Genomic DNA, 13,600 nt, shown 5'->3' with positions numbered 1-13,600 from the left:
TACCCTACAACCAGCAAGAGGCTTTGCACACTGGCAGCCTGCAGTGGCTGAGGTAAGGGGGTGTGCAGGAAGCTGATCCCCACGTTAGAACCAAGCCTTAGTGGAGCCTGAACAGGGATCACCTCCAGAATGCCTTGGCACTAGTCAACCTGGCTTCTAGAAATACTTGTACATAATAATGAGGAAATGTTAATAATGATTATTTTCAGTAGCATAGGACAAGCCAAGCCCTCAAAAAGAGAAAGTTTTCATTGGTACGGCATTTCATTTAAACACTGAAATGTGCTGTAATGTGAAGTAGGAAATAAGTTTTGAAAGGAAGCTGATGATTAAGAAGAAATGCAGTGGGCATTTAATAAGTGGAGGAACTGCAAGATAATTAACTGGCATGCATAAAGATTCATGCTTTATACCAAAATTTTAATTTTGCACATAAATGTGCCTGATGTAGGCAGCATTTAATCACCTAGCTGACAGGAGTAACTACTTTCATTTAACCTTGACTGAAGATCATGAATTCTAACAGGTTTAATTGGATACATCATTTAACAGAATGAACAGAGCAAATTTTTCTCAATTCATAGGTTCTGATTGACATGCACCAGCAATAAGGCGTTGCACGATTACAGCTGCTCAGCATTCCTGCCCTGGGCAGCAATTGCCATAGTGATGTGACACCACTGGATCACTGGGGCACGGGAACTATGCTGAATCTCCCCTTGTTTTGAAAAGGGCAGCGCTTAAAAAAAGAAAGAAGGAGGGAAGGAAGGGAAAAAAGAGAGGGAGAGACTGAAAAAGAAAGGGACTCGGACACTTACATTTTTTCCCCCATATTCATCACATTGATATGCACTGGAAGAGAAGGGGTAGGTCTTGTTATCCACCACACGGAAAGATGGGGGATAATGATGTTGTCTTTTATCGGTTTAGCACTTCTTTTCAGAATGTCAGAAACAACTACAGTCAAACAAAACAGACTCAGAAAAGAGAACCTAAAAGAAAACCATGACGACTTAAGGTCTCCAATTCTTGTACATGCAGCGTGATATGAGCTCTTGGTGCCACTGTCTACATAGGGAGCATGGGCATCTCACTTTGAATCTCCAGGGTCCGACACGCACTGGAGAGATACAGACCTGGCTTTGAGCGAGTGGTTTGTTGCTTCGGTCACGAAAACCCAAACGAATCCAGGAGAAAAGAAGGAAGTCCCCAACGTAAATTATAAACCTTCTCCTCCTGATTAAGCGATCAATATCAAACTGAAAGACACTGCTCAGGTGGTTGAATCCTATATTCCCTGGGCAACCTCAAATACCTCCATCAGTTTTGTACAATATGCTGAAGAGGACCAGAAGGTCTATACCTCAAGAAACACTGCCGGTCCCGCCAGTTTCAGATGTAAAAATAAAAACTGAAAGCACTGAATTTTAAAGGCTTTCCTTTACAAATTAAACATCAGTAGCCCCCTTCCTTTGTTTCCTTGCTTTCCACTCATTATTCTTGTTCAGCAGACCCACTGGATTGTCAGAATGCCTCCACTCCTGCAGACTTGGTGAGTCACACCCTCTGCCCCTCCCCCACGGTACCGCGTGGTAAACACGGACTTGCTCATTGGTTGTCCTTTTACCGGTTACCTTCTCTTTGCATCCCTCCCCCCAACACCACCTAAACTGGGGGCTTCTTGAGGACAGATCCTATGTGTTTCATTTCCATATCCACGGTTCCCAGAGTAGTGCCTAGTGGCTAGCTCTGTAATGCCATAATGAACTAGTGAACTGAAGTGGGTGGGGAGGTGAATGGGGGGGGGGGGCGGTTCTTAAGAGTCGTGAAGAATCACAATGCTTCTGCTTTTTCTCTCCTGTCTTTTCCTTCCCTTCACCTAGTCTTTCTGCCTTTCTCTCTTGCTTTTTCCTGTCTTCCCTTCTCTTTCCTAAGCCTTACCAATATGCATTCATTTGGCAGAGGCTTACTGTGAAAGCTACATGCCAGGCCATGTGCTGAAGGCTGGGGCCTCCAAGGTGAGTAAAACAAAGCTCTCCTACAATAGCTCACAGTCTGGAGGGAGAGACGGATGAGACATATATAATTATAATATAATATTATTTGTATTGTACTATGATGAGCAACAAGGCTGTGGGAACTGAGGGAAGGGTAGATGTGGGACTATTCTTGCCTGGCGTTCAGAGAAAGCTTTTGCGAAGGAGGTGACATATTCGAATGAGGAGCAAGCGTGGAAGCCTGAAAGATTCTGCAGAGAAAACAGCATTTACAAGGTTCTAGGGTGTGAAACAGCATGACTTCTTCTAGGAATGGAAAGAAATTCTGTGAAACAGGGATGGAGGTAGGGGCCGGGGAGGTCTGAGAGGCAGGCAAAAGCCAGGCCATAGAGGCTCCTGTGTGATATACCAAGGGGTCTGGACTTTATTCTAGAGATGATGAGGAACAGTGACAAAATTTTTTATTGGGGGGGGGGGCGGTCAGTCCGTGCTTTGGAGACGTAACTCTGACAAGGGGTGTGAGGGACAGATTTGAGCAAAAAAAGAATAAAAGCCCGGGGTCTGGCTTCTGTTGCCCTCACAGAAATCCCTTGTCCTCCCTCCCCCTCCTCCATGGGGCTTCCTGCACTTCCAACAAATTTCTTTTCTGTCCTTTCCCTACTTTCCTGCTCCTACCTTTTTTTCTTTCCCTCCAGAATGAACTCAAATGCTCTTCCAAAGAATTGTTGAACCATAAATTTTTGAAATTTGGTAACAGTCCGTAAAGGATCCAACTCTCAACAAGATTGTAGGGTGGTTCCCATAGGCAGTTCACTGTTCTCCACTTTCACTGAGGAGAAGGGAGAGGGAGGCAGTGGATGGCCTCCAGCAGGAAGAACTTTCATTAGGGAATGGGGAAGACATCTGAAGAGACCTCCTGGGCCTACTTTTCTCCAGAGGCTGTGAAGCTAAGGAGAGCTGAGGGGACCCCTCCTCCCGTCCCAGCACTGGGTCCCCATGGGTTCCTAAAGCACCTGGGCTGAAGACAAAACTCCCACCCTATAGGTGCCAGCCCTCAGTGCTCCCCCTTCCTCCCGATCCCAAACATCAAGTGCTCTGCCCTCCGACCCACCTTAGTCACAGAACCAGAGGATCACCTGCCACCTGACGGTGAGGTGATGAGAATCCATGCCCCTGCTAGGCTCACCCCTGGCAGGGCACCCACATCAACATGCGGGGGACATACTCCCCTCAGGCCCACGAATAAAGGAGGAACTTAAGTAGAGGCCTGGGTCACTGCCCTCTTTCCTCCCCTCTCCAGAAACAAATGACTTGGGTTTCTCAGCCCCTCAGGCTCACTGTGGCTGCACTTAACTATAAATTCTTTTTTTTTTAGTTTGCCCTCATTTGCACATCAACCTATCTCTCTACTGAATTGTGAGTCTGTGAGTTCAGGGACCATACACCTTACTCATCTTTGTACCATCCTTCCCCTTTAACTTCATAGTCCAGTGTCTGGCAGCTGGCAGCTGTTGAATTGTGCACCCCCCAAAATTCTTTTTTTTTTTTTAAGTTTATTTATTATTTATTTTGAGAAAGACAGTACGTGCACATGTGAGTGGAGGAAAGGCAGAGAGAGAGGGAGAGAGCTGTCAGCGCAGAGCCCGATGGGGGGCTTGAACTCATGAACCTTGAGTTCATGACCTGAGCTAAAACCAAGAGTCGGACGCTTAACCAACTGAGCTGCCCAGGCACCCCTGTGCACCCCCAAAATTCTTATGCTGAGGTGCTAACCCCTAGTGACTGTATTTGAAGACAGAATCTTTATAGGGTTAATCAAGTTATAATGAGGTCATTACAGCAGGTCCAATCCAATGTTACCGGTGTCCTTATAAAAATGGGAAATTTGGGGCGCCTGGGTGGCGCAGTCGGTTAAGCGTCCGACTTCAGCTAGGTCACGATCTCGCGGTCCGTGAGTTCGAGCCCCGCGTCGGGATCTGGGCTGATGGCTCAGAGCCTGGAGCCTGTTTCCGATTCTGTGTCTCCCTCTCTCTCTGCCCCTCCCCCGTTCATGCTCTGTCTCTCTCTGTCCCAAAAATAAATAAAAAACGTTGAAAAAAATTTAATAAAAAAATGGGAAATTTGAGGGGCACCTGGGTGGCTCAGTCGGTTAAGCGGCCAACTTCGGCTCAGGTCATGATCTCGCAGTCTGTGAGTTCGAGCCCCGCATCAGGCTCTGTGCTGACAGCTCAGAGCCTGGAGCTTGCTTCTGTTTCTGTGTCTCTCCCTCTCTCTCTCTGCACCCCACCCCCCCAATTCGTGCTCTGTCTCTCTCTGCCTTTCAAAAATGAGTAAATGTTAAAAATATATATATGGGAAATTTGAAGACATTCATACAGGGAGAATACCATGTGAAGATAAAGGAAGAGATCAGAGTGAACAAGAAACACCAAAGACTGCCAGCAGAGCATCAGGAAGAAGCATGGAACTATTCCCCATCACAGCCCTCAGAAGGAACCAACCTTGCCAACACCTTGGTCTTGGACTTCTAGCCTCTAGAACTTGGAGACAATAAATACCTATTGTTTAGGCCACCCAGTTTGTTATGGCACTTTGTTACGTAACTTTGTTATGGCAGCCCTAGCAGCCGTCTGTCTAATAGAATCAGAGGGTTCTAGAAAGTAAGGGATAATTGTTCTACCTGATGAAAGGTTGTCTACTTTATCATCTGTGTTATCATCCATGCAGGCTGATAATATAAGATACTGGATAGACTTTGCAATGTCTGGTCTTTTCTCCTAATTCAGTTTAATGATCTACAATGGTTTTGTAGGCATATAACCATGATCCAGCTGTTAGGAAAGAAAGGAGGGATCAGAAGGTTGGAGGGGGATGTCGCTTAACTGGCCTGAGGAGTTTTAAGTAGTAGTTAGATCAGGGCCAGGCTAAAAGAATAATTCCACAGGCCCAAGAAACACTGACTGAGTTCCTTCCCTCAGGTTCTATAAACAATTCTTTCCTACTTCCAGTTAGGCTCCTGGCCTCCGTTTCCCTAATAATAAAACAGACTGATAATGGCTCAGCAGCCCTTGTGTAAACAGGTAGTCATACCAAAGGAACTTTGAGATTCTCATATGTTACATATCTGAAGAGAGTTTTTCTGGTTCTTACTAATTATTCCAGTGTTAATGTATTTTTTCATAAAAATATCATGAGCAAAATACTCTGCACAATGCCATACCTACAAATGCCTTCCCAATATACTGGTGAGAACATAAACAGTTTCCCTGCCTTCGTGGAAGTTCTTTATAAACATTAAATGAGCAGATGATTTGTCGAAAGAGAGCAGCCAATCAGAAACACACATCCACAAATGGTTCTTTTACTACTTGAACACAACTTGGACAATGATTCTTCTTGAATGTTGCCTTTTCTTTTCCAAATCTCCCTTTCCTCACCTTCCCTCTCCCCCAAAGAAACAGCCAAGTCTCCTGAATGCACGTACATGCGCAGCCTTCATTTTCCTAACCATTCTTTCCACTTATCCTCAGTGAGTTCCATTGTCACTGCAGCATGCTCAATGGGACCCCCAATCTCCCTGGCTCCCTTTCTCCATTACATCCCCAGCTGGAAGTCGTGCTCTCACTGGCACCACCCCAGCTCCCAGCCCGGTTCCCTCCCTCTGAGCCGTTGATTCATCACAGCTCTTCAAATCTCACCTTAAAAGCTTCCCCTGGGCTTTATCTTGCAGGCAGCACTCAATGCAAAATGTTTGGAGACACTTCGTATTAAGTGTGTTATTGGCACTAATGGTACACACAAATCAATTGTATTAAATCTTCATGACTTCAGGTAATTTGTCTGCGAAAATGACATTCTCCATTTCCCACTAGGATTTTGAATTTGTGTGTATGTTCTTTTTTTGTCCTCGGTGCCGTTCTGAACAAACAACAAAAATTACATAAACTGCCGAACGTCCTTTTCTTCCATTTCCCCTACTGCACCTTCTCATTGTGCGAATTGGCACAGTCTCCCGAACGCAGTTGTGTTTACTTCTGGGGCACACTGTGTAATTTAACTTTCTGCAATATGAAATAAGTCAGTGGCGATATTTTTACTTGTTCTGACAATGTCCAAAGTTGTCTCTCACTGTTTTTATTTAAAGGAACTAGACACAAACCTGGCTGCCTTCGCCACGGCCTCTGGGAGGGCTACAGCTGAGAAAATCCGCAGTCAGGACGAAGTGAATAGAACTAACAAGACTATTGAGCTGGCCAACAGATTAGTGAAAGGTCTGGAGGTGAGGTCCTACAGGGCAGACTAATGAAGCAGGCTGCAGAAAGCACTTCTTTGTTATACACTACTGATCTGGCAATAACAGCAGCACTTAGCAAAGAGCCTGATGAGCTGAAAAAATTATGTCATTAGCATTCATTTTTTTCATAATAGAAACATGTTTTTGACCTTTACATTTTCTTACATTTTACCATGCTGCGGCCTGTGTTAACTGTAAGAGTACCTAGTGACTAGCACATTCACAAAGCCCAACAGGAAAGGAAACAGTCACTCTTTCTTGAGTATTGACAAATAAAGTTGATGCAATTAAAAAGGCAAAGACTTTATTCGGAACAATTAGACAATGCTAATGATAGAGCCCTAGGTTGGTTTACCACGAAGCACAGTGCAATTTGTCCGACTTAGTTAAGGAATATGATAATGCCCTAATTATCTGTCTAAGATGGGCCCTGGATATTACAGAGGAGACAAAGAATAAAGAGTGGCAAACCATGAATTATCCGAAATAATCCATATTGTTAAAGGTTGGCTCCTGAGAAAGTCTGGTCACTGGCAGCTTTCTCATTTGCCATTCATCTATTGTTAATTTAATCTTTTGTATATATTCAAATTTTTTTTCCCTGGGTTAACATTTGTTGGGAGAATGTCTCTTCTTGTTCCCCGCCATTGTCGGAGGCATGTTTTTTCCAACCAGCGGCTCTCCATGCCTTTCTTTTATTCTGGTAACTGGACTTGCAGTGGGCCAAGAAAGCATTGGCCCACTGCTAATTAAACAGATTTATCCAACTGGATATTATTAGGAGAATTTAAAATATAAATTGATGAGTGCTTGTTTAGTGCCATTTGAAGTACAAACTGAAAGGATTTATCGGCTATGAAGAAAAAGTCTCAGTGTCTCCGATGAAAGCTGGAAAATCTAATGAATTTAAATGTATCCCACCAGGGTAGCCATATTTCTTCTCACTGTGAGACACTGATGTCTCTCAAATTAATGGAAGTAAATTACTATCTTAATCCGACAAATCTATCACTGTTTTATCAAATCAATTTGCCAGCTCCCAAATAGATGAGGGGAAATAGTAGAGGAGTAGCAATGGATTTCTTTTTTTTCCAAGGAGTAGTGTGAATCCCCGTACTCTGAAAGAGCACCCGTACTTGAACTTTACTTAGTTTCACTCCACCTGATGAAGCTCTTTGTGCAAAAAAATACCTGTTGGAACAAGTTCAGGGCAATGACCATGATCTAAGCCCAGAGAGTGTTGGATCTCTTCCAGTGTCTTCTGCTCTACCCTTTCTGACATAATGAATCTGTGGCCTCCAAAGAACATTCTATCGGGACTGTGAACACAGGACATCTGCCGGAAGACTTGCCTTCCCTCAGCGGCTTTGACTTTGTGCTGGCTCCTTTGCCGGCCAGACCCCCATTAGGCTTGTTGAGAATTCATGCCAGCACAACTCACCCATCAGCAAATAAACTTTACCACACCATGATGGAGATGCTTGGTGTGTCTACTCCCAAATCTTGTGCCGTTTATTTTGAGGTGCTTCATAACAAATGAAAGCATTGGAGACTGTGTGGCAGTGCAGAAATCCACACACATCTGTACGTGCATGATGAGAGGGCCCAACCATACACCGGTCACAAAAACACTGCCACTTCTGCTTCTCTGGCAATTTGGGCAATTAAGGCTCAGTTTCTGCAAGCATGTCTCTCTTAAGCTACATACTCCTTATACTCAAAAATGTTTTGGGGGCACCTGGGTGGCTCAGTCAGTAAAGCATCCAACTTTGGCTCAGGTCGTGATCTCACGGTTCACGAGTTTGAGCCCTGTGTCGGACTCTTTGCTGACAGCTCAGAGCCTGGAGCCTGCTTCGGATCCTGTGTCTCCCTCTCTTTCTGCTCCTCCCCCACTCACACTCTGTCTCTCTCTCAAAAATAAACATTAAAAAATGTTTTGATATTTAGCCCATTAAATATTACCATCCCAGAGATGGAGTTTGCTTAAAAATATCTTCTCTTTTTTGCCTGTGTTCTACTTTCGTGCTCCTTATTTTTTTCCTTCCTCATTTTCTTTTCTTCATTACTCTCTCCTTCCTGCCTTTTTATTTTTATTTCAGCTTCATAGAGGTATAATTTACAAATAAAATGATAAGATATTTAAAGTGAACATCATGGCGATTTGATATATCTATACACTGTGAAAGGACACCCCCCATTGAATTAATTAACACACCCATCATCTCACATACTTATCTTTGGGGGGCGGTGAGAACATTTAAATTCTACTCTCTTAGCAAGTTTCAATTAAACAATACAGCCGTTATCAAGGATAGTCACCATGTTTTGCATTGCCTCCTCGGAGCTCACCTGTTTGACAGCTGCAAGTCTGTGCCCTTTTACCCATCTTTCCCTATCCCCTTCCCCACCTCAGTCCCTGGTAGCAGTTTCTATTCCCCATTTCTATGAATTTATCTCTTTTTTCTTAGAGTCCACATAAAAGTGATATCATGCAGTATTTGTCTTTCTCTGTCTGGCTTATTTCACTTAGTGTGGTGCCATCAAGATGCATCCGTGTTGTCGCAACCTGCAGGACTTCTTTCTCATGGCTGAATGATATTCCAGTGTGCGTGTGTGTGTGTGTATGTGTGTGTGTAGATATAGATACACATATACATACACATACACACATGCCTATATGTATATATGTCCATATGTGTAAATATGTACGTGTCTGTATCTCATATATCTCATGTTCCTTTACCCATTCGTCTGCTGATAGACACTTAGATTGTTTCCATTCTTTGGCTATAGTAAATAAGGCTGCAATGAACACACAAGTACAGATATCTTTTTGAAATTCTGTTTTCATTTCCTTTGGGATGAAGTGGGATTGCTGGGTCATATGGTATAGTTCTATTTAATTTTTTGAGGAACCTCCATACTGTTTTCCATAGCACCCTCCCTGTAATTTTTTTTTAACCTTTCTGACTTCTTGTTCTCTTTTTTTCCCTCTTTCTCTTTCTTCCTTTCTTCCCTCCTTCTTCATCCCATGTCTTTTTTCCTCCTAGGTATTTTTTTTTCCACTGTATTTTTCCATGTAGAAGAGTAGAAATCTAATTATCACTGATTTTTTTTTATAAAGGCAACCCTTTTGGAACAGATTATTACATTTTTGTCTCTTCCTTTGTAAAATACTAAAATGGTTCATTACAATAAGTTCTGTGTTTACAGTTTGAAATTTATGTTTGGAATAATCAGAGTCTTCATTTGTAAGTTCTGAGCATTTCTCCCTCTTTGGTACTGTACTAATAGCCACTTCATTATCATTTAAAATAGTTCTTTGGTATCACTCATTATTAAATGTTGTTAAAAGAACTGTTTTCACCTGGACTATTTCATTACCATTATAAAATTCATTTAATTAGCAGGGTTTTTTTTTAAATTAGAACACAGTAAAAAATGAAGTGCAGAAATTTTACTAAGACCTGTTGCTTTCAAACATGCTGTTACCTTCTGAAGGAAAATTTCAGGGCATTGAGTATATAGACTTTGACCCAGGAATCTCACTGCTAGGACTTTATCCTTAGGAAATAAGAATATGGCAAGAATATGTTAGACATAACATCAATGTGGCCACACTGGGAACTGGCTAAACAATTTGTGGGTCATCCATAATATGGAATATTATATACCCATTAAAAATAATGTGGTAAAAGAATATTTTTATCACATGGAAAAATGTTCTTAGTATATTTTGAAGTAAACAAAGCAAGTTCCAAAACAAGACATATGCTGTGATCTCAGTTTGGCAACATATTGCCTCTCAGCTCCAAATCTAACTTGATTACCTCTTCTGCCTTAACAGGCCGGGCTCTTTACTCATTTTTCCTTGGCAGCAAGCATGATGTTAGGTTGGTCAGTAGAGGGAAGAAGAGAGAAAATGCAGGAGGAAGAAGCTTCCTCTCCTGATTCCAGAACTTTTCTTTCATTTTTCTTCTTCCTTCAATACCACTACCAGACGCTTTTGCCCCAGATGCACACCCAGAGCATGCTGTCCCTCAGCAGACACTCAGCCCCACCCCAGCCAGCGACCACCTTGCTGCAGTCTTCCCAACAGGGACACCGTCATCCCAGGCTCCATTCATCTTGCTAGCAAGCTGACTCTTGGGAACCCAACTGCCTCTGAGCACCTGCCCTGCAGAGGTATGTTCCCTGATTGCCTGGTCTCTGTGGACCAGTGTTGGCTCAGGCAACCCAAGAATGTCACCATCCGGTGGGGCTGTCATCCTCTCCAGGAAGGCCTGTGTCTGCTTTGGGAAGGAGGCCCCTCCTTTAAAGTCGTTCCTCCCTTGGATGTTCTTTCTCAGCCTTAGGGTATTCTTTTGAGTTTTGTTTTCACCTTCCTAATTACACCTATGTTATAGTTAATAGTTCTTTACAATAAATTTTCTATGTCCAAATTGCTGTGTGATTTCTGTCTCCTGATTGGACCCTAACACACATGTTTACATATAGGAAGAGAGAAAAAACACTGAGACAGAATGGCAAAAGCTTAACAGAGGTTGCCTCTGGGTAGTGCGATAATAGGTCTTTTCCATGTTGGTCTTTGTGGATTACACTACTTTCCAAAATATTTTGTGAGAAGCCTTTTATTTATTTTCATTTCTAAGATTCATTACTGTGCCAGCAAAAGTTAAACCTTTATATGAGTGTATCTTTTTGCTACATAATTCAGATTCGAAACCAAAATGGTCATTATTAGGTGTCTATTCAATCAGCAGATTGGATGGGGATGTGGGGTCACACAAAGTCCCCCAACGCTGACTTTCGTTTTAAAGTCACCCTATTGATGCAAAGCTGTTAAGAACTGCTGTTGTAAATAGAAGACATTTTTTAAAAATACTGTAGCAATCTTGAACAATTTATCATGCAATTTTATTGCAGTCTTCTGCTATTTAGAGATCTGTGTCTATACATATAGCAAATTGGCTTCTTACCATTTCAGCAAAAGTACCGCTAATGAAGGAGGACCCTGTGGTAGGATGAATTCTAAGATAGTCCTTCAAGATTCACAACCCTTAAGGTATAAACTCCTTCTCTCAGTTATTCAATCAAACACCACAATGAAAGGATTGTACAGATGTCATTAAGCTTCCAAACCAGCTGAGCTCAAGATAGGGAAATTATCTCTATCATATATTAGGCCTGAACTAGTCCTATGAGCTCTTTAAAAGCAGAGGGTTTTCTCTGGCTGGTTGCAGAAAAAGAGAAAATCCAAGATGGGGAAGCACAACAGGGATTCAACATGGAAAAGTTCTCCACTGCTGCCTGAAAACGAAGGGACCAAGTAAGTGGCCAGAAATATGAGCTGAAAACAGCTCCTGCTCATAGCCTGAAGGGACAAAGGACCTGAGTTCTACAGCCACAGGAACTTAATTCTGCCAACAACCTGAACACGCCTAGAAGCATATTCTTCCCTAGAGCCTCCAAAAGAGAACAGAGAACTAGAAGGCAGATAGGTTGGATCTCACCGGCCACTCCTATCCTTAAGGATTTAACAATGGACACCGACTTTAAAACTCCTGGAGGCAACTAGAGATTCCTTGGAAAACTGAGCCTTGACCTTCTCGCATCCATGTGGCTATCCCTGGTGTCCCTGGTGTCCCTGGGAAAAGGCATCTTGGGCACCACCAACACACACACATCAGGATGAGGCATTCAGGTTCTGGATTACAGAGTGCACGCATTCACTCATTATCGGACACACTAGGACTACCTTTCTTTATTCACATTCCTTGAGGTTTTGATTTTAAAGACTGACTCCGGGGCGCCTGGGTGGCGCAGTCGGTTAAGCGTCCGACTTCAGCCAGGTCACGATCTCGCGGTCCGGGAGTTCGAGCCCCGCGTCGGGCTCTGGGCTGATGGCTCAGAGCCTGGAGCCTGTTTCCGATTCTGTGTCTCCCTCTCTCTCTGCCCCTCCCCCGTTCATGCTCTGTCTCTCTCTGTCCCAAAAATAAATAAACGTTGAAAAAAAAATTTTTAAAAATTTAAAGACTGACTCCATGGTGAGCAAAGACTTGGGAAATGACCACTACTTTTTATGTTTTGGTTACAACTTTGCAATTGAGTAACCTCTTAGTAACAGCCTTCTGTTCCAACACTTCTTTCTACTCCTCCTATTAACCCTCTCCCTTACTCATTGTCCTTCTTGCTCTTATTTTCCTAACATGATCTGATTTGGTTACTTTTTGCTTTTGCTTTTAGTTTTCTGGATGGCCACTTTTTCTCCACTCTGCTTCTTGTTTTTGGTCAGTTGCCCAGGGTGGGAAATAAGAGGTATACATTTTGGCCTATCAGCTTTCGAATCTTGAATGAAAATTTGAAATCTGGTTTCAGACCACTTTAAATAATTTCTGCCAGTTATCAGAGAAGGAGAAGCTAAACTCTTAATAGAGGAGAATGAATCTGGAAAATCCTAAAAAGAACAGGTTTGCCTGTGTCACTTTGAACTTAGATGATGTCACCAGAGGGAAGAAATCGCCACCCTTGGATGGGAGCTGCAGGATTTCCTCTGCCCTCCAAGTGAGTTTGTTTTTTCCCCGGTTTCCTGATAGATATTAATCCTGGTCCACTAATTCTGAATGCTCCCTCTGCAAATGGTTATTTCTCTAGTCTCCTACAGCCACTTCAAGAATAGGGCAAAACAACGCTTTATTTCCCTTTTGAAGTCAACTGGGAATTGAATGACAGAAGCCATAAAATCACAGCAAAAGCCCTTGAGATGATCAAGTTGGAAGGGCAGTGATGCATGTTTCCTCTGTTGACAAGACTGACATTAGAGGTTTGAAAAGTCTTTATTGATGTTTCAGGCAGCACTCACAAAGACAGAAGATGATTTCGAAATCGAGTTGAAAATTCAGCTATCAGAGGAGTCCCTCACCTGCCTTCCCTCTGCACAGAATAATTTCCTTGGGGACACTTCCCCATTGCAGAAGCCAGAAACACCCCAATACAGCAGCAGGGGCCGGAATAGAAGTTAAATATACAGGAAACAGACTTGATGAGTGTTACATGTTGAATGGTGTCCCCCCACAAATGCTTATGTGGAAGTCCTAACCCCCAGTACCTCACAAGGTGATCTTTGGAAATAGGGTCATTGCAGAGGAAATCAGATAAGTTAAAATGAACTCAAACTGGAATAGGGTGAGCCCCTAACCACTATGAGTAGTGGTCCTTCTAAAAAGAGAAAATTTGGGGCTGCCTGGGTGGCTCAGTTGATTGAGTGTCTGACTCTTGATTTTTGGATCAGGTCACCATTTCACGTTTG

The 13,600-nt window shown here is 42.9% G+C and overlaps 1 long non-coding RNA gene across 1 annotated transcript; it reads left to right on the top strand.

Moving 5' to 3' along the window:
• The first annotated feature begins 1,642 nt into the window (after positions 1 to 1,642).
• LOC147578534 (uncharacterized) lies at positions 1,643 to 4,570 on the top strand. Its single transcript, XR_015254302.1, has 3 exons — positions 1,643 to 1,780; positions 1,963 to 2,018; positions 4,364 to 4,570. It is a non-coding gene; the product is annotated as an uncharacterized LOC147578534 (long non-coding RNA).
• Positions 4,571 to 13,600: the final 9,030 nt, after the last annotated feature.

Source organism: Puma concolor, chromosome C1 (assembly GCF_028749965.1).
Source record: "Puma concolor isolate L17-30 chromosome C1, mPumCon1.1.hap2, whole genome shotgun sequence".
Lineage (NCBI taxonomy): Eukaryota > Metazoa > Chordata > Mammalia > Carnivora > Felidae > Puma > Puma concolor.
The sequence above is the reverse complement of the archived record's forward strand: the minus strand, read 5'-3'. Positions and strand labels throughout refer to the sequence as shown.